This window comes from Poecilia latipinna, unplaced genomic scaffold (genome assembly GCF_001443285.1).
Source record: "Poecilia latipinna isolate Pla-1442-1.1 unplaced genomic scaffold, P_latipinna-1.0 Scaffold508, whole genome shotgun sequence".
Classification (NCBI taxonomy): Eukaryota; Metazoa; Chordata; class Actinopteri; order Cyprinodontiformes; family Poeciliidae; genus Poecilia; species Poecilia latipinna.
Window position 1 is genome coordinate 316,903 of NW_015113124.1, and position 27,508 is coordinate 344,410.

A 27,508-nucleotide genomic window follows, 5' to 3' on the forward strand; every position below is an offset into this window, starting at 1 on the left:
ATAACTCAAAGGCTACATTTGGCATATTTGTGCACAACGAGATGCCAGGAGGGATTTGCATTATATTGAAGCTGCTGATGCAAAACAATCTGCCTAGACATTTTCCTCATATTTATGCTGTAGCTGGATGAATAACAACTGCTTGCATATCTGGCAAAGTGGGGAAAAAAATAAAATTCTTGAGTATTTGATGTCTCTTACAGTTATTTTCTACATTAATTAAGCTATTATAACCAGTCTCTTCTGAAGGAATGCTGATTGACTTGGTCCTTAATTGAGGGTAATGTTTGGAAATACCATACTCTGATTCTCCTTTGGTAATTTGTTGCTCATTTTGGAGAAATTTCCTGCAGGAGCTGTGGTCAAAAGCCTTTGTAGGATATTTGAATTGTGTCTTTTCTGCTCAAAGTCAGAGAAAAGTGAAGTCGGTGATTCCTTTATGTGTCAGGCACAAATGCACACATGTGAGAAACATGTGTAGTCCTTTCACGCTGCACTCCTGGATCCTCTGGGTCAAATGATGAGAAGAACTAAGATGAGGCACCTACACAGTGATTAAAGGTTAACGTAGGCAACCTTTCTTTGCTTGTTTTTATTAGAAGCAAGAGGATAAAGAACGATTATTTCGTATTTGCACTGAGTGTGATATTCATGATCTACTGTCAGTCAAATCGACCTTCTCTACTTCTGTGTGCAGTTTTTTTTAAAAACCATGCTTCATGGCTGCAGCTCCATATCGATCAACTTAGCAAAGTCACATAAAATGGGTGGGGGGTTGGTAGGGGGGAAAATAGGCATGCCTTCATTGACCCACCGCCCACAATACGGAAACAAAACGAGATGAATTCTTCCCGAACGCCGCCTCATCTCAGTCTCCAGTCGTGTTTTAAATTCAGGAAGACGTCTGCCAATATATTAGGGAGATTCCTTTGGGTTTCGTACAGCCATAGTGCAGCAGCCTGTGCCATCGGGTTTTATTAGAGGCTTGATCGGCATCAGAGAGCAGAAAATGCCAAACTCTGATGTACGCACGAGCTGTGCAACACAGAGGAGGACAGGAATAGCAGCAAACACACAATCAGCCTGTCGGAGAAGGAACAGGGGGGAGAGAGAGAGACAGGGGGACAGCCGTAAGTGAAGATCTTTACAGACAGGCATGCTCAGATATGTAAGGTGCCCTGCGGAGAACTGGACTTGGCTTGGCCGCGAGCTTGTCTGCTTTCTGGTGTCTCAGAGATAACTCTGTCATCCATCAAGCTGTGAGAGAGCGTTCTGCCTCGGTGTGGGTCGACCTGTCTACAAGATTGCAAAACGGGTGGGAGTCCAGAGAGCTGCGTGAAGGGAAAGACGTAACACGTTAGAGCTAGTAGTGGGAGATAGTGGGGTAATAGTTTTATTACTAAACTTCAGTAAGGAACAAATTAAGGGAGGCTCTGTTCAAAGGTTACAAACGAGTTGCTTGTTACAGAGATCCAGATTGTTTCCTTGAGACTCTTGAAGCTTATGGCCAATCAAGGAGGTTTCACACTAAAGTAGATTTCCACCATCTTAAAGCAACTCCAGTCTCAAAAAGCACTGCTGTCTACTATGTAAACACTGTTTTATGAGCATTTCAACCATCACGACGTTTCCGTCACACTGGGTATTTGCTCCAAAGCGGATGGTTATTTATACAGGAAATGAAGGTTGGAGGCGATGTGCGGCTAATAATCCTCCAGCGTGAAACATTTACTGAGAACAGAGGAAGTGAAGGTGTTTCTAGTTATAGTATCTGCCCATTGTAAAGTGAAGATGTGAAAAGGCTAAAACTTTATTATTATTATTATTATTATTATTATTATTATTATTATTGCACCATCTTTTTTTTTTCTTTTCTCTGACCAGAATAGCTGTCCTCGTTCCACGCTCAGTAGGTGTTTCACACGGGAAAGGCTCACCACCTCCTGCCTTTATTTCCAGTGTAAATAAGCATCGGCTTCTGTGTAAATAATGCAGACGGTCGACGGCTCACAAAATGCATTCACATAAATCTCTGCGAGTGCAGTCTTTGTTCTTGGCCTCTATCAGACCAGCTGTTAGCTTCAGCACACCTGAACGAATCTGGATGAAAAACATCAGAAGATGTTTCTGCTCAAGGTAGGAACATCACCTTCTCACAACCTTCCCACAAACACCCCAAACTATCCTGTCAAAGCTTTATTCACGCGGCAATTACGTTGTGCTGCTGTGCCTATTTTTTGGACAACGGTCCCTCTGTGATCATGCGGCATGCAGATCAATGCCCATGAGAAAACATGACTCCCAGAAAGACTCAAGTCAGCATGCTGCACAAACCGAAGGTCTGTGTTCGTCCTTGCCTCTCCACACACGCGCAAAGTAATCTAATTGACTCTTGTCGCTCAGGGAAGTTTAGCTGACCTGCACCGGCGTTGATAGTCCTTGGTTTTAATAAGGCCTAGTGGTTCATGTTTTATTCATAGATACATGCAATAACTCTGCATGTCTGAGCCTCATAATTGGCGATATGATGAACAAGACAACCTTTAATTAACCATGCAGGGCAGTTGGCGCGTCTCACACTGCCTTACGCCTCTTTGGTAAGACAAATCACGAAAAGATCACTTGAATTGGTGCGATTACAGCCACGAGGGGGCAACGCAGGCAAAAGCAGAAGCAGCCAGTTGGATTATATGTCCTATCAGGAACTCCGGATTCTAATCATTTCTGCCTCCGCCTTTCTCCACTCCCGTTCGTGTTTTAGATTTTGAACTACAATCAAATACAGTCCACACCATGAAAGAGAAACAAAGAGTGAAAATAGGCATTCAATTTAGCATCCAACCCTAAAGCCATGAATCAACTACCCACTTCAGCATCATTAGCCACCAGCAGAGTAAGGCTAGTTTTTCTCACATAGATTACACGTCGCATTTATTCACCAAAGGAGGATCGAAGAGCTATTTTTTTCTGTCATGGTGCATCTTTTCCTCCTGGCTGAGCCTTATCCCTCACACCACCGATTAAGTGTTTTAGTTTATTATGGAAATCCCAATAAAAGGAATGTTGCTGAACATCGTAGAGCACTGAACACGTTCTTCCTGCCTGTCTCATTGCAATGTATTGCTCCTTCTGTCCATTTTATTCTAAAAGAAGCTAAACCTGACTAAACAAAACTAAAATTAGCTATTCTCTACAGAATAGGAAGAAACTGAGAGGTCACCCGACCTTCTCTTTGTTAGCAAGCCATACATCAGGCTACAACAGATCCAACACTGTGGTTTAACCTTTTCGATTATGAAGTCATTGTGCCAGAGGTCTTTGAATCAATAATAGAGCTACATTTATGCTGCTAAAGATGTATAATTTGGCAGCCAATTGCTGCCTCTGTGTGTGTGTGTGTGTGTGCGTGTGAGCGTGTGTGTGTGTGTGTGAGGAGACGCTTTTAAAGATACCCAAGGCAATATAACTCAAAAGTACTGAGAATCTGGACTGGTTGAAGGATTAGGAGGAGATAATCCTGACTGATCTGTAAATTCAGTCAAACTTCCTTTAAGATAGTTCGCTGCCTATCGAACCAAACGCCATGTTCAGCTTTTGTCTTTGTTTTGCTGTTTTTCTGCAAACTGTTCTTTAACCGGAATAACATGAACCCTCCCAAAAGCAAGTTTAGTACACAGGTGCACTAGTTACGTCACATAAGGCACAAAGCAGCTGTTCAGGCAGTTATTCCTCTGGGGATGTATTTTTTTCTTGTCGATTTCCCCATCGTTCCAGCGGGAAGAAGCAAGAGCAACATGTCATTTCAGAAGCAGCGTTTTGTTTGGGTAGGTGAGTTCACACCGCACACACAGTGACAAAGTGGGCAACTGTTTAACAAGAAGAAAACTCGACCGATTCAAACCAGTCAGAGAATGAAGACGGTGCCGGTCGTCATGACGCTTTGTTTCAGTTTTGCCAATAGTTTCCGTGAGGGCCGGATGGATTGTCAAATTCAGCAGATTCAAACAAGTACGGCTGCAAATTTTTTTAAGTGGGATTTGACTCAAGTCACTTAGGCCCCCATGCCTGTCCCTCTCATGATTTCATCGACCCAAATAAACACGAAGGAGAATTAGTTGTTTATTTCCCAGGAGGCTTTCTTTTCTCAAGAAAAAAGTACTTTTGTCAAGTACTACAGTGGAAATTAATACTTCATTACCCAGCAGTGTATTTATTTGTTAGCGTCGAGCAAAAGAGCAGGATAGTATCTTTTAAACGCTGCAGTGCAGCGAGAGCAGCAGCTCTCTTGTTTGCGTGGTATGAGTCAGATAATAACTTTATTCATGCATTCATTCAGGGGTCTTGTGCACGGCTCTCCAAGCCAAAAAGAGAATCTGCTGTCGTACAATTGAATTTCACAGTCATCTGTTTCAGTTATCTCCGCCCCGTTAAGCTGTTTGCAAGCGCAGGTGGCAGGATTTAGCGGCGGAGGAGCTTGCATCATTTGAATACGAGGAGGCTGGAACTCGGGAGGAGAGGAGCCCATGAAATTAACGAGTGGAGAATGTAATTATCCCAGCGTCACCGTTCGTGTAATACAAGTGAAGCCGCGCGTTCCGCGCTGCGACACATCCACTCTGAGGCAGTGCTGAATCCACTGCACTTCAGACATTGGAGCAGCCAAAGTAGCATCAGTAGGTGGCGCTAGAATAGAGCGCGTGTAGCTGCAGCCTCGGTAAACAGAGGCCCGCGCAGACGGATTGAGGAGAGAACATATGTGGGGGAGAAAGACACACACACACACACACACACACACACACACACACACACACACACACACACACTTGCAGAATGATTCCTCGTTATCATTAACACGTCTCTGTGTCTCCTCCGGCTTGTTGTGCCCTTCTTCTCCAATAATACCTGAATTCAGTTGGCAGCAAAGCTACTCGGGACGCTGCAGCTGCGCAGCTGGCGGCGAAACGTGCTTCTCCGCTGGCCGGATTTATTGAATGTTCCCAATCTGAAATCATGAAAGATTTATTAGCCACGTCGGCGGGCGTGCACTTTCACATCGCCTTTCAATTATTTTATTGTACACAAGTCGACACGCATATTTACCGCGAGGTAAAAAAAAAAAACAAACAAAAAAAATAATATTAGAGTATTAAAGACCTAAAGCTCTATTTGTCGATTTTAAAAGAAAGCCTTCCCCGGGGCATAGTGTGACTAAAAGATGGGTGCAGGAGCTCATTATTGAGTAGCTGAGAGTCTGAGCAAGCAATTGAATCAAGCATCCTTTCAGCAGTCATTTTTAGTCCTCTTTTCTAGTTCCTAATTCGATTTTCATATTTTGTGCAGTGTAGCAAACATTGTTGACCCTTCTAAGACCCACCAAATTGTCTGTTCATGCTCCACCCCGCAGGCAAAGGATGCGAGCAAACCTTGTGTTGATATTCCAAACAACTTTCACAATGAATAGGTAACGCTTCTGATTTGAACGGTCTTCTTAGCGGCGTCTGATTTTCTGATTTCACATATACTCTTGGCATTTCTCCGTGACGTAACTATCTGACCAACGTCTTCCGCTGTTCTGTCTTAGGCAGGCTGTGTTTTTAACTTCATTCTCCTGCAAAATGAACCTCTGTGTCAGTCGTTCTTGCAGCCTCTAATAGGTTCTCCTCCTGAGCAGCTTATCTGTCCCTGTTTAAGTAAAGAATCCCCACAGCATGACTCTTGCAACACTATGTTTCACCATGGGGATATTATATATTCAAAGGGATGTGTGGTTATAGTTGTATTTTGCATTTGGGGATGAGGGGTAGAAAAAAAGCTACATTTTGGTTTCATCTGACCACTGCACCCTGTTCCACATGTTTGCTTTGTCTGCCATATGAGTTGTGAAAGTCTGGTCTTATTGCTCTGTTCAAACATCGGGTTTCTTCTTCTACTTGCCTGTTATTTTTGTCCCACTTGCCTTGCATGCCGGCTTAGGTGGACGATTATGTCTAGGAGGGTTTTTGGTTGTTCAAAGCTAACACTCATACAATCAAATTGTCTGCAGTTTTAACAGAAAAAAAAATTGAAAATGTTCGAAAAACATTCATACCTGTTATTTTCATTCTCTTTTCTCTTTTTTCTCTTTTCTTTTAATTGCTTTGAGAGATACCCGTCTTTCCTTTCACTGGATGTCTGTCCATCCTCTTTTTCCTCTAAATTTTCTCACTTTCTCATTTTTTGTCTTCATTTGAACCTTTGTGGCAGCCTTCTGTCATGCAGTCATGGGCGGGTGTAACCTGAGGTTACCGACACACATGGCTTGTCTTGAAAAGTTTCTTTTCTGACTCAAAGGGCATTTTATCCATTTCCTTGGATCAAGTTACAGAGTTTTCAGACAGAATACAAATAAATTAATCCATTTCATATCTTCTTAATCAAGGCAAATGTCCAGGTGGATGTTTTGGGCCTTTGTTTGGACTCAGTTTAAATTCTTTTGACCCAGCCTCCACATTCAGTGCTAAACTTAGACGTCTGTTCACACACCCGAAATCAGTCCAGAACCAGCAACAGATGAAGAAACGAACCCGCCCCATCCGTCTCTACTTTTGTTCCCTTCTATCTTTTTCCCCACAGTTGAGCTAATTCACCTCTCATCAAGTTTTCTGCAGCAGCAACACGTCCTCCTGTTCACGACACTCTCCCGCCCCGTAGAAAGGAAGTTGTCTGCAAGTCAGTCATCAAATCATAATCCCACATCCAAACAGGGGGCTCTCCTCTCTCTCAATGAGGTCGTCTTGATGACCTGAACCATCTGAAACAAAGGATGGTTCACAAAGTCCCACATGGCTGTCCCACTTACACTTCTCTACTGTTGCCGACCCCATATCTCAGGGTGTCCTGAACTCCCCGTTCTTGTCCATCTGAAGAACGTTGAACCGGTCCTGCTGCTGATGATGAGGTGTCCTGTTGAAGGGGCTGCTCAGTAGAGACTCCGTCTTGCTGCAGGAGACTGCTGGATGTCCCTCCTTCTCTGTGCTTTTTCACTGCTTCCGTCTCTGTGGATAATGTCTGTGTTAACTGGATGACATATTCACAACACTGGCACAAACCTTTTGCCCCCACATCCAACACGACGACGACAAAAAGCACCGTCTCTTTCCCAATAAGCACCTTATATGGGGTGAAACCAGTACTGGCATGGACACTGCTGCAGTATGTCATCGTCACATATGGCAGCCACAAATCCGGGTTTTAGCTGGCTATTCTCTGCAAACAAAGACAACATTTGGGTGATTAAATCGACTGTGGATGGAATGGGGATTTTCTTGTTTTATGGAAGTTTGAGAGCTGGCATGTCTCCCTTAATAAAACTGACCTAAACAACCTCTCTTGATCTAAACGAGTGCTATAGCACCACACCTACAAACCCATTCCTCTACCAGAACCTTTGGTATTTTATGTGCCTCTTGATTGGGTAAAGGACATGCCTCAGTCCGTTTGGAAAAAAAATAACAATATTGAGCCCACAACATCAAATGCCATGCTCTCATATTGTCTGTCGACGACAGATGTTTGGAGGGGCCACCAGTAAGAGGACAAACTTTGATTTAGGAATAAAAGTTTGAATCAGAGAGCCACGGTATTTCCCAAATTTCACAGAAGCTCGATCTCAACTGCTAACTTTGATCCCAGAATCCAGAGTTTTAGGGTTTGCAGCACAGAGACTAATCCAAAAGTTACCTGTAGAAAAATGACTAAGAGACCGATGTCTGCTCAACATGTCCTAAGCCTCCTCATTCATAGACGGATGTGTGCTGTAGCCAACCGTATTTCACGCTTCGCTGTGAAGGGGTTTCAAATATATTGTCATTGCTTTCTTTAACTGGGAATAATTATTTCTGGCTTCAGAAGAGATTCCATTGTGGACATCTTGTGCGTGACCAGATAACAGACGGGACAAAAAAAAATCTCTTGACAGACTCGTCCCATCCATTAATACCAGCTGCCAATTCAAACTGCTCCATCCAGTCAGACCAGCCTTTGCATTTAGCTGCATTTAACAGCAACATAAGCTGTATTTTCATGTTTTACGCAGCTAATAAACGGTATCACCTGAAAAATGTCTTGTGTCAATAGACTATACAGATATAGGTCAAAGTTCAACCTGATACAACTTTAACCTTGAGGCAGAGAACACTGCAGTGATTTAAATGCATAAGTAATGAATCAATTTCACAGCATTGTGATGTCACTATTACTTTTACGCAGAAGGCACACAAAGGGTGTCACGTGTCTGAAACCACACGGACTATTTCTCTTCAATATTCATAACTAATAACGCAAAAAGAAATAAAACTTCTTGTTGGTAAGCTTTAGAGGGGGCAAGCCAGCAGCTCAATTATCAAGTTCAAACATTTTTTTTATCAATTTATAATTGCATAGATAGATAGGGCAAGTTCACTCAGTGATTTTAAAAAAAACATTTTTACAAGTCAAGAACTGGCTGTTAACAGATAAAGAGACCCTTACATTATTAGAGACAATGGTAGGAAGCACAAAGCTGGAAAAAAAAAAAAAAAGCTTTGACAGTCATTGTGAACAAAAGATTATTTCGATGATAAACGATTCGGAAATCATTTCATTGCTCAAAGAAATGTCTAGCAAGAGGATTAGTGGCACATCAGCTCCATTGAAGTCCCTCCGACCTCCATGTGGCTTGAAAGAACAGCCCAATATAGTTTGGGGTAATTAATGGCAGCGTATTTCCCTCCCTCCTCCAAGGACAGCGCCATGTGCTTTATTGGAGGCTGCTAATTCTGACTTATTACAATAGCTCTCGACTATAAGGCCACTAACGATTTCCTTTTACTGTTCGGCTTTTTTTTTTCTTTTTTCATTTTGGCTCATACTCTTTATGACTCACAGGGTCTGCTGGAACACTGAGTTTAATCATCCCTATTAATGGGTTGGGTGATTGATCTGCGGTGTCGAGGGAGAGCTTTCATGTAGACTCGAGTGGCTGTTGTTGTTTTTTTTTTTTTGCTTGTTTGTTTTGTTTTTCTTCATACCCCTCACCTATAAAATAAGGTTATTTTCATCTTTGTCAAATTCTGATGACACAGTTTCAAGTTGAATACAGCCTTGTTTGTGATCAAAAAGCAGGGAGCTAATTGAGTTCATTTCTGGGATTTGTAATCATTCAAAGGGAAATTGCAAACGATAAATACATTTTAAAAACCCAGCCGAACAAACAAACAACAGGTCTTTTTTTTTGGGATTCACTTCTTAAATTTATGATTCTGAAAGTCAAGTCTTTTCTGTTGTATTTATTTTATTATTTTTCCTCATCGTAGGATTGAAAGAGTTTGGTAGGGTCTACATATAGTCTCTAAGGATCTGCCAGGGCTTTCAGAAGGAGCTTTCGCAGGATTTCTTTGTGAAGGGAGATTTATGCTCCAGCACCAGCGAGAGAGCATTTGGGAGCACATCCGATCTCTGGTTGCCTAATCTGCCCAAGAATTAATTACTACATTCCAGGGAAATGAAATATAAAAATAGCATTTGGATAATGGCATGAAATATATTTTTTTTCCAAAATTGGTTCAAGTTCAAGCATTTTAAAGATTTTTGCTCGTTGTTTGCTTTCAAACGTTTCGTGGTATGTTTTTATATTTATATCTTCACAACTGTCTCAATCTGAGGGCAGTCTGATCTCCAATGGCTGACAGATTACATTATTATTATTGTTGTTGTTGTTGTTGTTGTTGTTGTTGTTGTTAGCTATAATGATGCACCTGTTGGAGAATAATTCCAGTGATAAGACCTCCATAGGTTGTAGCTATAAGTGGAAAAATCAGTGATATTTGGAATTTCTTGTGGCTAGTGACAAGGTTCTTATTAATACAAAATAATAGTGCATTTCCTCATATTTTACCGTCAAATATTAAAAGAACATGCTCCTGTTCATGTAATAAGTACCTTGAGGTGGGCTCTTCCAGAAAATTTGACATTTTGTGAAAGCAGTAGCTATGTTGGATATTAGACGTGGGTCGACGCTATAAACCTCAGTGTTTCCGTGTGCATGTGACCTATGTTTTATTTAATTTTTGGACATTGACCTCAGAGTGCAAATCAAATGCATTGTACTCCAGCTCTTTCAGTCGACTCCTGAAGACCGAATATTGATTTTGCTTTACAGCTTTTCAATTTGCACCACAACGTGTGTGTGCGTGTGTGTGTGTGTGTGTGTGTGCATAAGTGTGTGTGTGTGTGTGTGTGTTGTTTAGAGACCCTCTGGTTGCAAATCTTTAATCCTCATGCTTCTCTGTAGCTCTTTCCTGTCGTCTCTGCTCTATCGATTTGCATGACCGCTGCTTGCTTGTGTTAATTTAATTTGTAATGCAGTGTTTTGCTCATTTTCTCCTCCCTGCTTTCTCTTATTGGTCCATTTATTAGTTTACATTTTACGTGTTTCTATTTTTAGCTCCTGGTCACGATATTAAAGAACTGTTTGAGCACTTGTGCTGGCATGCAGTTCTTCTTCCTGCCATAGCACTTGTACTTCTCTCTTGGCCCGTTTCCCTCAGTCTGTTTACAGCTTGTTAGAAGCCAAACACGGCCTGCCCCCTGACCCAGTGGGGTGTATAAGATTCTCTCTCTTGCCTGGAAGGAGAACCGTCGTTAAAAACCTTTCAAGTGAGGCTCGGTGGCAGAAATACTCAATTAAGTTTGCTTTTCTCATAGGTGCCAGCTCAGATCTGCTTTCACTATAAGTATACACGGAAGTAGAGGTTTGGTTAAAAATAAAATAATAATGATGATATTTGAGATTTATGCACGTAGAAAAATACATTTTAAAACTTCATTTGTGGAGTTTTTCTTCTGCCAGAGCTTTGCGTTGACTGATAAAATGAAGAATGTTCAAACTGAACGTGAAAAAGCGGAGACAAAGATGAGAGACGTAATGCCACGGTGGAATTACCAGGATTTCTGTTTTGTTAGGATCTTTTTTTTTGTTTTGTTAGTGAAACTGAAAGGGAAATGGGAATTTTGAAGACTTACGGTGTGCAGATGGAGCAGTGGAATAGAGAGTGCTGCTTAGTCAGTCACATAGATGACAGGCCTGGACTCGGCCCATCTGTCGCCATCTTTCCTCTCTCTGAACTGGCTCTAGAGATCCTGAGTCTGTTTCCATGCCAGTTGCTCCTGCGCATGTGAAATATTGTCCTAAGCGGCAACATAAAAGTGGAAAAGATTTACCAAAGCAGAACCAGGAGATAAATATTTTATTCTTTCTTTTCGTTTGATCAGAAATTAAAATGCAATTAAATTTTTTTTTTTTGTTGAGATAAACTCTTCTGCAAGTGCCTTGCAAAAACATTCCTTCCTCTTAGTTTTTCACATTTTGTTTTCTTACACTTTGATGTACTTTTAATTAGAGTTTACATGACTGACCAGTACAACTAATACACAATTGCTAAGTGGAAGGAAATCAGTACGTGCTCTTTACTTTTTTCAAAAAATAAAGTCTGGCATTAATTCGTACTTGGCATTTTGTAGACCTATGTCCCTCTGTAATTACCACATTTAGCTACAAAAATCTTCCCCTCGACTCTGATTCCAGTGAAAAAAAAGCTTTCCCTTTGCATGATTTTGCCACCACAAAGCTTCACCATGCAGGTGGTGTTATTCTTCTGTCACATAAGATGTTTTGCATCTAAACCTTTTCAAAATGCCTGCATAGACTCAATTCTCAGGGATGTCAGAAAAAAGGGCTAATCATAAATATGTGCATACTGTACTTTTGCAGTGCTCCTCTCCCTATGACTTATCATACAAAGAAATTGCATTGCAATATCATTCAGAGCACATAAAATACAAAATATTTACAATCGCAAAGTTACCAAAAACTAGATTCGAACTAGTAATACAGTCAAAGACAATATCAAAGAAATGTAACACGTCTATGCGGTTAATCACAATTGGCTTAGATTTCAAAACAGATGGAAACAATAACACATTAAATTTTAAAACTCTCTTTATTGTTCTATTTTAACGATTGGCATGATTAGTACTATGGAAAGTCTGTCTCTTTTAAGAGATGTCATCGCACTGCTCGTTAAAAAGAGCCTCCGTGTGGCTATTTATGTTTGTTTATTAGTAATAAAAATGTAAAACTCGGTTGAAATTACAATAAAACAAAAAACCCATTGTGTAAAGTGTTTTCTAATTATGTATCTTCAAATACTCAGAGGATCCTAATACAAAATGTTTATGTTTATTTATTTATTTTTTGTAGAATCTGCTCTTTAACACATTTTAATCTTTGATAATTTACTAAAACACATCCAGATTTTACAGCATTTTCTGCAGTCACTCATCATCTCACCTGTCCAGAGTGTAAACATGTTTTTTTTATTATGATAAAATGTTATAACTAAAAAAAACATGTAAATAATTCCTCAGGGAGACAATTTTGACTAACCTAATGAATACACATTCAGTTTTCTTTTATTTACAGTGAAAATCCTAGAGATCAACTTGCATGATGGAAACACAACGTTTTATGTTCAAACCCAATCCCCATAGTGCTAATGGTTTACTATGAAGGCAGACTGTAATAGTGGTAGTGCACAGCATCAGGCCCATCAATGCACATTCATCCCCTGATTAGTTAATAGTGGCTGCAATTTGCAGTGTACTTAGCTGGCCATATTCTCTCCCTGGGCTGAAAATCGTTGCCCATCAGCATGGCACAGATAATGGTACCTAACATGGGATGTGAGAGGAAATGGGCGACAGAGACACTCACCTCTGTGAATGTATGCAAGGTTTGATGTGTGTCGGGGCATGTGTGTGTGTGTGTGTGTGTGTGTGTGTGTGTGTGTGTGCGCGTGTGCGCTAAATGAGGAAAGTTGGCTGCGCACGTTCCCTGTGTATGGTACAAAACAAGAATTTCAGCCTCTAACCCTAATCCTCTTAAACTTTCTTTCCCACTTTCTGAATTATAAATTACCGAGTCCAAGTGTTTTCTGCTTGTTCTGATGTGATCTGTAGGAATATGACATGACAAGATCGTTTTAAAGTCCTAACATCCATCACTTTGACGATACACCGCTTGCATCTCAAAGCATTTGTCGAGTGTTTGATAGCGTAGCGACTTTAAAAAAAAAATAAAATGCCCTGAAGGCGTTTAGATCGTAAAGCATAACTGATCGCAATGCCTTGCAAAGTGACGTCTTCCACATTTTCTTACTCAACAACCACAAACCTTAGACTGTTTTATTGGGATTTTTTTGTGATACACCAAAACAAATCAGCGCACACTCGTGAAAATAAAATTAAATCTGATTTGAAGCACATTTAGCAAACTAAAATCTGAAAGGCATGGTATGGATTTGTCTTTGTTGAAATAAATTCAACCTCTTTGTCTTTTGAAAACAGCCGCGAGCTCAGCCAGATTGAACAGACTTGTCTGTGAACATTGGTTTTCAATATTTTGCCTCTGACTCTCAATCAGATTGGAGTCTGGACTTTGACTGGGCCAGTATTAAACACAAATATGCTTCAATCTAAGCCATCTAGTAGTTCTGTTAGGAAATACATCACTTTTCAAAATGATGACTTTATTTGCCAAGCATGAAAGGTACCCGACGTGGCTGCGTGTGAAAATTAATTGCTCCTTTGTACTAATCTGTGATCAGGAGAGACACTTTGTGGCAGCAGCTGCCACAAACGCTGCCACCCGGTGTTTGTGGTAAACTGACAGTGATTGCTTTTACATCGCTGCAAATACGGCGCTCTCTTGTGTTTTTTATGCTCGGCGTTGGGTTGGGCTTTGAAACTCTTCCAAGAATGCTGCCACCGGTCTCTGATCCTGTTCGCTGGGGAAAAAAAAGTAGAAAATGGACTTGAGGATTAGGGACTGACACTCTGGCTCTTCTTAGTCTGTGAAGGAAGTGGAAGCACTGCTGAGCTTTTCCAACTGGTGATGAGGTGCGTTTGTCCCTGTTACAGTCTCCTTGTGTCTTTTGCTGTCAATGAGTGAAATGGTGGGTTTCTGGTACTGCCTCTTTGCTAGTCAGGTTGGCTCTTGCTGATCTCATCGCCGGTTCTACAGCGACCTGTAGATCTTCCCCCATCAGCCAGGGTTTCTGTGCCGTGATGGTATTTGTGTCAGGTGTACTTAGTAATGTTGGCAGTAAGCAGCGTCTCAATTTTGTTAACGTTAATCTGGCAATTGGAGGTGGGCGTCAACTTAAACATGCCGCAGTCGGTGATTTTAAAACGTGACGTCTGTTTACATACGTCATGCTCTCAGACAGGGTCTCTTACAGCTGATTTCTAGATTTTAAGAGCTTGACAGTCATCAAACATGAGAGTTATTAGAGAAACTGAACTCAACAATCTGGTAAAACCTTAGTTCATCGATTTACTCGGGAAGGGTAAATAGGGCTGGATTAGACTTGATAGATTTTTTTTCTCTTTATAGGTAAATTCAATCCCTGGAAAACTTTTTTATTAACTGAAGTTTATCTGATATTATAATTACATCAGTTAAGTGAGACAAGAATAGAAGAAACGTTTAAGGGACAGAAATGTTTTCTTCAGCTATATTTGCTGTACGTTTAGGACTGTTGTACTGCTTAAACATGTATGATTTTCCTTTATGTTCTCTTTTATTCACTATTTATATAGTAATAAACAAGAAAAAAAAAGCCACAGTTCTCTGTTCTTTCTGGTAAATTTACCTTTGGACAGAGGTGTGTGTAGACAAACTAGAGGAACACAGGAGGATATTATTAGAACTTTAATGACTTTGTCTTTGTGGAAATACTGCGCCCTTTAATGAAAACATTTGGAAAGGATAAGATAAGCGGGCCCGGCTGCCTGCACATGAAACGCATTTGATTTCTGCTTTAATCGTCTCTCTGAACTGCAGCTGGAAGTCTCTGCTCTTCTCAAGCCGTCTTAATGCGGTGCTACTGGCAGGGCATGACCAATAGGGTGCCGAGGAACTTATCCCCTATTTGACATCACATTTAACCAGCAGCCACTGGGGAATTAGCCTTACAAACGATGTGGGGAAAATACTAAAGCACTAGGCAAAATGAGGCTGACGTTAGAGGACGGTACACCTTTAAACCATGTAGAATCAATGAACCGCAGAAAAGATTGCAAGATATGCTATTGTTGTGTAATTACAGCCAGCACTTCTCGGGTTGTGGCAACCTGTTTTTGAGTAAATGCTGACAGAAACTGATACCCGATAAAGCGTCGAAGCTTGCAAATGGACGTGTCTGCGCAGCGTTTCCATCCTCTCCGATGAAATTTGATAGTGTTTTTTTTTTTTTTGTTTTTTCTTTCTTCAGGGACAATAAAAATCATCTCGTTTCTGTTAATGACTTGGGAATCGCAGCGTGGGCTGGGTCCCATTCCAGGTAATTCTGTGCAGACAGCAGCTCTAAAGTCTGGCATCCTCTGCTTCTTTCTATCAAGGTCATACTTTTTCTTTTTTTTTTTTCTTTTTTGCTAAATATCCAAACTTCCAGCATTGTTTTCTAAACTTTTTGAAGCTCCCCCCCCCCCCCCCCCCCCTCAGCATATGCCGGTGAAATGGTTGTAATTATCGTCGGCGGCGTTCACATTGAGTGGAACAGCTGCCTGGAGTCAGTGAAGCAGTTTGTTCTCTGTGGTCGTATGTGAGGCTGGTGCTGATGCTGCTCTGCCTGTGCCAAACAAATAATAGAAGTCTGGGGAGATTAGTTTGAAAACTCACATAGATCTGCGGCTGATTATTTTTTCTTAGCGTAAGAAACCCAAATTGACTGTCTGCTTGGTTTTCTGGAAATTATGGTGCCGGCTTGGATGATTTTAATTTTCACTTTTTATGTCTCCAATGTAATCAGCCCCCCTCCCCACCCCAACAGCACGCAGTTTCATCATTCGGCCCTCTAGCGTAGGAGTCTATCAGTATCTCATATCCTGACTTGGTGAAATTTGTTCTGTGCCACACTGAAGTTCTCTGAATCCATCTGATTGGGAGGATTTCTCTTGCCCCGTAGTCCTCTTCGGTGTGACCCTGCAGATGTAGCTCTGGGCTCTGGCAAGGCCGAAAGTTGAACTTTGTTCTGGAGAAGTCGTTATTTCGTTGATCTCGATGTTTACGCTCGGACTAACGACTTTTCAATAATCTCATTTGGTTAAGTGTGAAGTTAATTAAAAAAATTAGGGGAAAAAAACCCCAACATATTTCTTAATCTTAGTTTGTCTATCAGAAACTTGAAAGTTTGGTGTCCACTTGTATTTTGACCGTGTCGTGATTTCACCCACAGTGATGCTACCACCATCACGTTTCCCTGTGATTATTGTTTTCCGTTTTGGTGACTTGCTGTGTCGGGTGTGTGCGCAAAACTCGCAAAGAGCAAAGATGATGGAAAAGCAGGTTATAAAAAAATAAATGGATGTAGAGTGCAAGACAGATTTTGTTTTTGTCACAGCCGACCTGCATATTGAGCTTCCGCTGCTGCTATTTCTTTATAAGTAAGTCTCTGCATGTCACACTATTTTACGACTGATTGAGTCTTTTGTAGAACATATCTTTGTTTTTCCCGCTCATGTGAGTTTCAGCTCATTCGTAACACTTGTAATACGTTTTGAAGCTTTCGGAGCTGTTCGTGTTGAACATTCGCACCTAAACAAGGCCATCCTACATAATGAGAATTAGCATAGAATGGTGCATTGTTCCTTTAAACACTGTGAATTAGAGAGCAAGAAAAACTGCAATCCCTCTTTTTTTTCTTATTTCAGTGATATGGACTCGGCAAGACCTGTTTGTTGTTACTCTGTGCACTTCAGACAGAAGGATTGCCATTAGCTGTTTTCTGTCCACATCTTAACCTGAATGCACGCTCACAGTTTTTTTTTTTTTGCACATTTCCTCCTCTGAGTAACTGTTTTAAATGTTAATCCATTTCGTTGTGAATGGGAACCCTGCTGGCATGAAATGCCACTAATGTTAAGGTTGCACAGTATCGGCTTTATGTCTGGAGAAGCTGCGCTCGCACGATTGCTTTCTAGCAAAAAAATATGCATCCACACCGTCTTAATATAATCCTATTAAGAGAACGCGACTGTAAAGAAGACCGAGATCAGAAACTGAGGCCTTTTCCTATGTATTAGATGTGTCTGCCTGTGCATTGCTGTCAGTGTTTTTGAACTCTTTTTGGATCATGCAGGGTTAGCAATGCCCTCTCAGCTGAAATTACCGTGCTGTTTCTCTATTGTGTTTTGGCCGTGGCTGCTATAACAGCTATATTTCTGTCAACCTCCTCTTTTTTTTTTCCTCCCACCCAGCTGGATTGTTTTTCTTTTTTCTTTTTCTTTTTTTGCAGTGTTTGCTCCACTCTACCAGTGTACATCCAGGAGCTATTAGTCGTTCCAATAAGCACCTATCATTTTCCATCTGAATAAGCCCTTACCGTCTGACGCACTTTAAACTGTCTTGTCGGAGTTTATGATTGAAAAATAAGGTTCGGTGGACGTCCACCCTCTGGGCTCCCGATCTCATCCCTCAGAGATCAATTCACTGTTTGATTGCCACCCTTGATTTAGTGGTGGGGTTATCTTGTGTGGTTGATTTGTAGCGCCTCTTCTCTGCTAATGGTTCTCCAAGCTGGTCTTTGCAGCTGTATCGTGTCTCTTTGCTCAGAGTACTTCCACCTCACACTTCCATTTTCTTTCTTTTTTCATTTTGCGATGCCTCTCGACGTGGTGGGTAGAAATAGTCTTTAACTTGTACAAAGCCTGCAAAGCAAAGCTTCTAAGGCCTGTGCGAGGAAAAGGGAATGTCGAGCAGAATTCATCAAAACCTCCCGGGAAGTGATAGATGGAGGATTGTTATTTTCTTTGGAAATTTGCAAGACTATCAATCTACTTGTGTGTGGTGGATTTTAAGCTACAGCCACCAAGCAGTTACGTTTGTTTTGAGCAGAACTGTGCATTCAGAATCCAGTAGTTCACTCTAAATTAACATTTTGATGAAATATGCAATTCTTGTGTTCAGAGCAACGTCGTGCATTTTATTTTAATGAAAGTGAGAGCAGTTAGCTGCCTGCAGAATCTCCTTGTAAGTGGAGAGTTTCCCTGCTTCGAAACGACTAAGAAAGAGGTGTCCGCCTGACCCGTCTGGCCGGGCAAGAAGAGCATCAATCAAAAGAGCAGCCAAGCGGCCATCAGTAGCTCTGTGGAGGAGCAGAAGGCATCCAGATTTTATGTGGGAGAATCTGTCAACACCTTGCACTCCACAAATCTGGAGCGGGGAAGAAGAAAGCCATTGTTAAAGGAAAGTCATTAGACTTCCTGTTAACAGTTTGCTACAAGCCAAGTGTGGAGGTCACAGCAAACATTTGGATAAATGTGCTCTGGTGAGACCGAAATTGAACATTCTGGCCTTCGAGCAAAACACAGTGGGTGGCGCAAAATCGCATACTTCACGCCATGCCAGTATTGGAACATGGTGGCGGAAGAGTCATGCAAGAGGGACGTTGTTGTTTTCTGTAGCTGTTCAGAGTTCAGAGGGTAGATGATTGGAGCTAAACGTGGGGCGATCACGGGAAAAAAAACCTGTTGGAAACTGGAAAAAACATAAAAAAAAGCAACGCTGAGAGTTGGAGATGTTATGTTTATGTCCAAGTCCAAACCTAAATTCAACTAAGAAGGGCTGATATCGCCTCTCCCAGAGCTTGAGCACATTTTCAAGAAAAAAAACAAAATTGCAGCAATTTCAGTTACTGGATGTACAAAGCTGATAAAATAGATTTCTGTGATTGCCGCAAAAAAGTTGTTTCTACGAAGTACCGATAAAGATTTTATGACCATACATCACTTTCTTTCCACTTCGCTGCTAGATGTTGCTCTGTGTTAGTCTATCCCACAAACCAATGTTTTTAATACACTGAAAAGTGTGGTTGTCGTGGCGCTGGACATGGGGCTCTTTATCAAAGTACTCGTACATCTTCATTTGCAATTTGGGACCCATGAATCAAGCTGCAAAAAGGACTTCTTGTTATTCTGCACAGAGTTTCTTAAAGGATTCAGTGGCGACTAATAAGAGGTGTCAATGGAAGTGATGATAGTTTCATTAATGTTCACCATTGACCACTTTTACCAAAATTATTCGGTCAGAGGCACATAAAACAGAGGTGATTAATATCCAAAAGGCCGCGATGAACTGCAGACAGTAACTCTGGTTGTGGAACATTTCAGCAAGAACAACACAGTCACATCGCACTGACCTTCACATTTGTTTCTGCAGAGTGAGAATCTATAGGAAACCTTATTGTCCCTGATAAGCAGCGAGTTCGAGGTTAGGTCGGGGCTGCCCTCCAATCAACTGCATCCGCCAGCTGGACAGGAAATATCAACACTGTGTTCTTCAGACTGACTTTTAGATGATCCCTACTATCGGGCTATATTTTGTTGGCCACTTCAGAATGATATTTTATTTTATTTTAACCTTTCACGTTAAGGCACAAAAACTCAGAAAATCGGGGGAAAAAAAAAAAAAATCAGATGATATTTTCATTTCTTTGACCGCGTGTTTTGAGATAAAATGAGTTTTCCTCGCCGTGTCACTAAACCCAACGCTGGCGTATAGGTCATCCGGCATTTGCCGCCTGTCCTCTACGGTTTCATTTTAGGAAATGAGACGTACAAAAGTCTCACCGGGTTGGGTGACAGACGAGATGCGCCAGTCGGTGAAAGTTGAGAGGAAATGAAAAAGGTGAGGAGAGGAGAGGGTGCCAAATGAAAAGTCTCTTATCCCTGGAAAATACCTTCCATTTACTCCCATTTGTCGGCAAGCGCCTGAGTCTGCTCATACTGCTTCTGACAGACTCTTGGTGTAAAGTTCCGGTTAATTGTATCAGGGCGTAAACAGAAAAATAGAAGAAAGATGTCACCGCCACAGAGGGACCAGCTCATTTGTCCGAGCAAAGCTTGCCTTCATAAACAAAGTCTTTTGTTTATTGCTATCCTCGGGGTGGATTATTAATCAGTGACTAATGTGACATGTTTGAAAGTTCCGCAAACACATTTGAGTTGCATTTTTTTCTTATTGGAAATGACAACATCTTGCGCTGCAATGTGAAATCAAGATGCATCCTAGCAAACGTGAGGATAATATGATCAGGAGCTCTGTGGTGGCTTGATACCACCGAAGTGTTTCAAATGTCGCCCCGTTACAACCGCCACATGCGTTTTTTAAAATCAGAATTGTAAGTGGAAGACCAACACAAACTTTGATCAGTACTCACGCTTTTGTTTTGAACAACTGATTTCATTTTGCTGCTCTTCTGTGAAGGTCGGACTTGTGGAGAAAGTTGTCAGTGGGTCTCCGCAGCTCCTCCAAAGTGACCACGAGCTGCTTCGCCGCTTCTCCTCACAAAGTTCTCTTTGCCCGGTTAGCTTCCGTAGAAAACCGCGCCTTGTGTGCCACCTGCAGTCGTGTCTCACTCTTTCAGTTTTCAGATTAGAAAGAGTAAATCTTGGTTTTATAAACTCCTGCTGGAGATTTCTCTACAACTAATCCAGTTGACGCCGTTCACTCACTGTTCTCCATGAAACCTCTGAGACCTTCGCAGGACAGCTGTGCAGATGCTGCACATATTCTACAAGAATTCGCTGTCCCTCCTCCCCCCAGGGTTTCAAGACCAAAATGGACAAAAATTCTTGCAACCCTTGTTCGGCCGTTCTTGCAGTTTGTTTTAGAGTCAAAGTCGGGACAGAACTGTTTTTATGTGTGGTGAAATTCAGAAATGTAAATTCAATGTGGGAAAACGGTCAAGGGGGGTCGGACACTTTTCCAAAGCTGTAGAAACTTCTCTTATTTGTGCAGCGTCTCCCCTTGGGGCAGAGAGTTTGCGGGACATTTCAGGATCACATAGATGTGCTTCACAAGCCACTGAACCGAAAAGCCAGCAGGAACCCTTGAGACACAGATTTTAGAGTAAAGTAATAACCTGCATGCAAATCAGTTGGAGTTATATAACCTCTAATCATCATCAGCGTCGCTCTTTTGTTGCTTGAGCGTCTGCAAAACTGACAATGTTTCACTTCTGATTGCTACATTTTTTTTGTAATGTCTTTATAGGAAGACTTGTAGCTTTTTTTTTTTTTGTCAAATTAGAGTTTTGGTGTTTTGCCCTAATATCATGTTAGTGTAGCTGCAGTCGTAATTGGTTTAAAATCGACACAAGCGTTTCTCAGCTGTCAAAGTCTCTCTTCTTGGCTGTTGTTAAGCCCTGGCCTTCTTCCTCTTTGATCTAGAGGTATTAAGTAGATTCCCCGACAGAAAATGACCCACACATAAACAAAGGTCGCACTTTTCTTTTTTTTTTCTTTTTTTTTTTTGTCCATAGCAGGAACACACACACACACACAAATTATTTTGGAAGACCTTGCAAATACACATATTTTCACTTTGAGACGCTGACTCCAACATGTTTAAGATGCATGGCACTCCCAACGCTGCTCACCACAGCTGTCCTCCAGCGCTTAAGTTGTTGGGGCTGCGGAGTGATTCAGAAGGGCTACAATTTGTTCCATGTTGTCACAGCTAAGCCCAGGGAAGGAAATGGTTAGATGGCTCCGATCAGTCTGCTTGGCCAACACTGAACAACTCCAAATATTACGTGATATATGCTTTTTGTGCTAGGAAGACGTTTAATGCCAGGTGGGAGAAAAGTGGAAGAAGGGAGGGAACATGCCTCAGAGCAGACAAGTGGGCAGCGGATTAAATTTATGTGCCTGAAAATCTGCTGAATAATCCACTGCATACAGTCGATTTAGCTCATTTTGATCTAATTTGGGTTCATAAAGGTTTCTTACAGTGTGCTTTTCAGTCATTCTAAGGAGTTTGAGGTTTTTTATTTTATTTTTATTTTTTTTTTACAAAATGATAACATTGGCCAAAATATCACAGCTTCAAGATATTTCCACAAAACGTCAAAGGAAAATATATGACATGATGGAATAGCTTTTATAGAAAATGTAATAGAAAAAGTTATTTTTTTTAATGCTGCTGAAATATAACATATTGATTATTACAGATACAATATTACCAACTATAACCATTCAAGTGCATAATGCTCAGAAAGTTACACATGTGTAACAAGTTTGTATTAATCGACCAGTTTGTCAAGTTATCTGCTGAGAAAACCAATCAGACATCAACGGCTTTAAAAACATGTTTTGTTTTGTTTTTTCCTGACAAGTATTTCCAATGAACTGTCTTAAAATACTATTAATCTGCTTCAGGCAGGCATCAAACAAAGGAACCTCCGGTCACTCCACTTTCTCTATCATCTTATTAAAATGATTTAAGCTAGAAATGCACAGATCAGGCTTTTCCTGCCTGATATCGGTATCTGCTATTCCCATTTTAGACTCCGATCTGCCAATTTCAATTCGTGATCTTTGCACCATTTAATGCTGAAACTGATTCGTCCAGTATCGACGATCCTGCCCTGTTTCCTGTCCTTCGACGACAGGAGTGGCGCCTGGTGCTGTAAAGCCCAGAGATGGGCCGTCCACGAGAATCCCTGCGGATCAGCAGTTTCTGAAGCACTCAGACCAGAGCGACTGGCACCAAACACAGCAACATATTTGGCCTCACTTAAATTCCCGTCTCTTCCCGATTCTGACACCAGAGGTGAAATCGCTGTCATTGTCTTAATGGCTAAACGTACAGGGGACGCTGCTAGTTAATTAGTAGATTTGCATGTGTCATTGAACTGGTCTACCTAATAAAGTGGCCAGCGAATTCCAGTGCACAATTACACACCTGTAATTATTTTAAGGCCCGAGCGGGGGGCTTAGGGTCTTACCCAAGGACTCTTCTACATGCGGTGGGGCTGAGGATCAAACCACCAATCCTCCAAATGCAAAACAGCCACTTTCCACTGAACCACAGTCGCCGCGTTGGACAGACACCCGGAAGGGGCTTTTAGTTCCGCAGTCTATGTTTCCATTATTAATCTGCCTTCATAATCCCTCCTCCCTGCCCTGCACGCTCATTTAATTTCTTTCTGGCCTAGCAAGGGAAGTGTGTGGGATCATGTCAGGCCATTAGAGATTGAGAATAAATCAACTGCTTTGCCTATAGCTTGGGAGACTCTGCTTTAATAGAAGGAGTATCATTATGAACATCTGGCGCACCGGAGCACTCAAGGTTCCCATGCGTTATTATTACTGGTGAGACCTTGCACCAGTAAATAAGTTATTCATTTGATAGTAACAAATACAACAGTTTTTAATTTTTTTTTTTTTTTTTGCAAGCAATTACAAGTCGCAAAATTATGTGGCAAACGATGGCAGTCTAATCAGTTCAGACAGTGCGCTGGCTGTTTGTGTATTCAGTTGCATCATAATTTGTTTACTCATTATGAAGGTGAGCTTCACTGTCACAACCTGTTTGGTCTCACACCCGTTACATGTCTGCACATTCGTTGGTTGTCTGGCGGGCGGACAAAAGACGACTTCCCTCGCTGGTAACGACGTCTCCTCGACTCCTCATCGTCCAATTTAGACGGTTTGGCTGCAAAGAGTCGATGAGTTCAAAAACAGCGACTCTGCAACATGTTACTCAAGGCAATTAGCATAGAGTGAATCATATTTCTGCAACATTGTTAGGAATCAAAAGATGTGTTGTTTATAATTATCTGAAATGAGCGCAGTTTTCATGCTTCTAACTTTAATTCTTTACAACACGCAACAAAAACAATAATAATAATAATAATAAAACAGACACCCAACCCAATGCGTTAAATCACAGCAGTTATGAAAATGTTGACATTTTGGGGGAGCCGTCATAAAATGATAAAAAAAAAAAAAAATAATAATTTCACTTGCATCAGTTTCTTAGGAGGCTTTTATGGAAACCTTGTAAAGTTTGTAATCTGAATAGAACAATCTGGGTAGCCACAAGTTGTATGAGGGCATTTAGAAGAAAAGCCCACTTAAAAAAGAACCAACGTTACAATGACTGTCGACTGGTGTTCATCTACAGCCGAGATCACAGGAATGTGATTTATCACACTCCAGTTGGAGTTGACGGAAAAGGGGATCTTTGACTAGGCCTCCTTGCACAACCCCACTGGACTACTTGGGACAAATTACATAACGCCAAAACCAATGTGCTTCATATTGTAGAGGCTTCCCTTATTTGGCGCCAGAATCAAATGAGTAAATTGCCAAACCTCTGCAGAACCTGGAGACATGCTGAGAAAGCAATTACACTGATAGGATCAACACCAATGTTCTCAGACAAACAAGCCCTCAGTATCACAGATCCTCCATCATACTTAATAGGGGCAGGACATATTGATCCTTTATTACTCATCAAACCCACCGAGTGTGTGTGCTGCCCTACAGGTGATCATGAATCTAATCTGACCAGAGCAGATAAAATCTCAGTAGCATTTTACAGACTTTTTTCTTTGTATTTGTTCTTTTTTTTTGTTTTTTTGCTGACATGCCTTTCAAAATAATATCCAGAAAGCCCCTGAATGGTTGTTATGGTGACTTGACTATCCTGTTACTCTGTGTAGTTGACTAAAAGTGAGTTTTTTTGTGGAGTTTTTTTAACCAACCTTACCATCATCTGTGGTGGCAAGATTGCTTTTGAATAGATACATTTTCAAGAGTGACGTTATGCTGCTGCAGTAAAAACACATTTCATTCATAGGCTTCAAAGTCGATAGGTGAGGCAAATGATTATATTTCTACTGTCAGTAAAAAGAGCTGAGGAGTATCTCAAACATGTTGGAGTTTAATATTCCTTTTTGGAAAGTGAGGGGTTATTTCATGCGGAGAAGAAGCATGACTAGCAATAAATTTACAAAAATATGAAAGTCAAAACTGACCTTAAAAATCTTATTGAATGCTGTCCAAGGTTAATGAAATATCATTCCAGGTATAAATTATAGAAAGAGAAAACCACATTTCATCCTATGGTTTAGGGTTATCCTGTAGGACATGTCACCAAGGGGGAACCCGGAAAGAAGGGCTGAAGACAATATATGGCAGCAAGGACCTATTTAAAGGATGTGCTCACTGCTCGGTCTGCTGGAATCCTCCAACAGAGTCTCAGCAGGAAGACAAGTCTAGAAAACGCTGCCGAAAATAAGAAGGAAAAAGTAAGTGTACTGTGAAGGAACGCAGAGCGTTTAGACGGGCAGATTGTAGAAAAAGGGAGGGAATGCCGGGAGAAGAGGGAGCTGGAGCGAAGACAGGAGGGAGTGGATGAGGGAGATGCAGGAAAAATGAGGTGAGGGGGGAAATAGATTATAGTAGCAAAAGATATATGGAGGTAAAAATAGACCAGAGAGGAAATGAGAATGCAGAGAAAAGCTAGGTTTGCTTGAAGAGAAGCAGAGAGAGAGAAAACAACACAAGCTCCCTTCTCTTTTACCTTAATTGGAAAGAAGAGTATTTGGTATTCTTACGCCAAAGCGATAAAAGCAAGAGCGAGTCGAGATGCAGATCTTTTGCTGCTTTCTTCGTTTTATCTGTTTCCCCTCAACCTTCAAACAAACACGGCCTCTCGAAAAAGTGATTCACAGCAACCCACAAGCCTATCGTGTGCGATTTTGCACAAATGGAGAAAAAAAAAAAAAAACAAAAACAAAAAAAAAACACCTCACCGCAGCACCTTACGCAGCGGTGACAAATAGGTTGAAAATATGTACTTGCCCCATTTAATCAAGCGATTAGCAGATTAATGACAAAATCAGGGCATTTGTCTTGGATAGTTGGAAATTTATCAATGGGGTGAGAAGTGCAAAGAACAAAATCTACAAGTCAGGAGAAAAGAGGGCGAAAAGCTCATTTTAAACAAGTGATAATTGTCATAATTTTTTATTACTTTTAGCCTCAGATTAATTAGTTAAGAAAAAAAAAGTACTTTATACTTATTGACCCACTAAAGTGACTTTTATCGATAAAACGCAAGATTTTATACCTTGATTTTACCAAAAAAATACAATTCAACCTGCTACCTGCTCTCCAGTGACCTCCATCGCCTGGAGGTCACCACCGACCCAGAAGACTAATCCGTTGGACAGACTTGTCATGAACTTGACTTATATACAAATTTAACGAGTGGAGGAAAACATGACGCTTTACGAGATTTACCTACCGACATTAATGACATGAATTTGCCGTGCAGTACGACCAAAGAAAATGTTTGAAAAACCTTTTTGGTTCAAATTTTGGTACTTTAAGAAGCATTAAATGTTGAATGAGTACGTTGCCTTGCTTTTCAGTAGAATGGGAAGATGGCAGCACCGTTTATTAATTTATTATTAATTGAAACATTATACTTAGATGCTTAGATTAATTGAATATAGTTTATTCGATGTTACATGACTCTGTGTTTTTGTTTTTAATGATGTAAAGCACTTTGAAATGCCTTGCTGCTGACATGTGCTATACAAATAAAATTTTTGATTTGATTTGATTTGATTAGATGATTTGATTCATGCCTATGAATCAAGGTCGATTCATACCTAGGTCACATTTTAATATGACTTTAAAATGTTTAATTTGAAGATCACATAAGATTTTATTTAAACATATACATTTTAGATAACATTTTGAAAAGTCTTTTTTTTTTGTTTTCACAGTAAGAAATTTTAATTGATTACCGCTGATAATCAGCAAACATTTGAGATTAAATTAATTTGGCCTGTAGTAATTAAAAAAAAAATGCTTAAATAATATAATTCCATTGAGAAATTTACAAATAACATAAATGGGAAGCAATGGCTCGCACCGGTACCTACATGCCTTGTTTTAAATAGTTCTTAATTATACGCTATTGACTTTGTTGCTTGATCAAGTAATTTGAAGAACGGTGCAAGCGTGTTTCTGCTCAGGAGAAATTGACGCAGCAGCTTTTTGTGGTTAAGATCTGAAATGTGTCTGTTGGTCAAGCCAATCCTCCTGATCTGGGATCGGTAACGTTTGTGGCTGCAGATCTAATGGCTGCTGAGCCAGAGCTTGTATGTGTTGAATCAGTGGGAAATCCACAGAAAATCTCGTTCAGCCGGCACCTCCTCCATCACTGATCTCTGGCGCATGCGACCGCTACCTAAAGGATTGACAGGCAGTCCTGTCTGATGTTACCAGACTGATGAATTCATGACGGATGAAAGGAAAAAAAAAAAACAGTCAAAAGCTGAAACTCAACACACTCCTCTGGTACCCAATGATTATTTCTGAAAAGCCTTTCACTGCCTTTTGTCACATTATCAAAATTAGTTCCAAACAGTTTCAGTGATGGAGAGAGAGCAGAGATTATCATACGATGACATATTTAAATTTCTTACGACAAAAATGCTTCACAACTCCATTTTAGCTTAAGGTTTTTCCATTTCGTGCTGAAAGCTAGACTGTCAACATTTTATTTCAATCACCCACAATATCTGTTCAGTTAGTCAGCAATCACACAGGAATTTCAAAGTGGCCT

The 27,508-nt window shown here is 40.8% G+C and overlaps 2 long non-coding RNA genes across 2 annotated transcripts in view; one reads left to right on the top strand and one right to left on the bottom strand.

Annotated features, from left to right (window-relative positions):
* Positions 1–7,025, bottom strand: part of LOC106952345 (uncharacterized) — a 30,762-nt gene extending 23,737 nt beyond the window's left edge. The window contains exons 1-2 of the long non-coding RNA XR_001425965.1: positions 6,839–7,025; positions 4,903–5,002 (exon numbers count right to left, since the gene is read on the bottom strand). This is a non-coding gene — a long non-coding RNA (uncharacterized LOC106952345). The remainder of the gene's footprint in view (positions 1–4,902; positions 5,003–6,838) is intronic.
* LOC106952343 (uncharacterized) overlaps positions 1–27,508 on the top strand; it is a 41,016-nt gene that overhangs the window by 3,796 nt on the left and 9,712 nt on the right. The window lies entirely within an intron of this gene.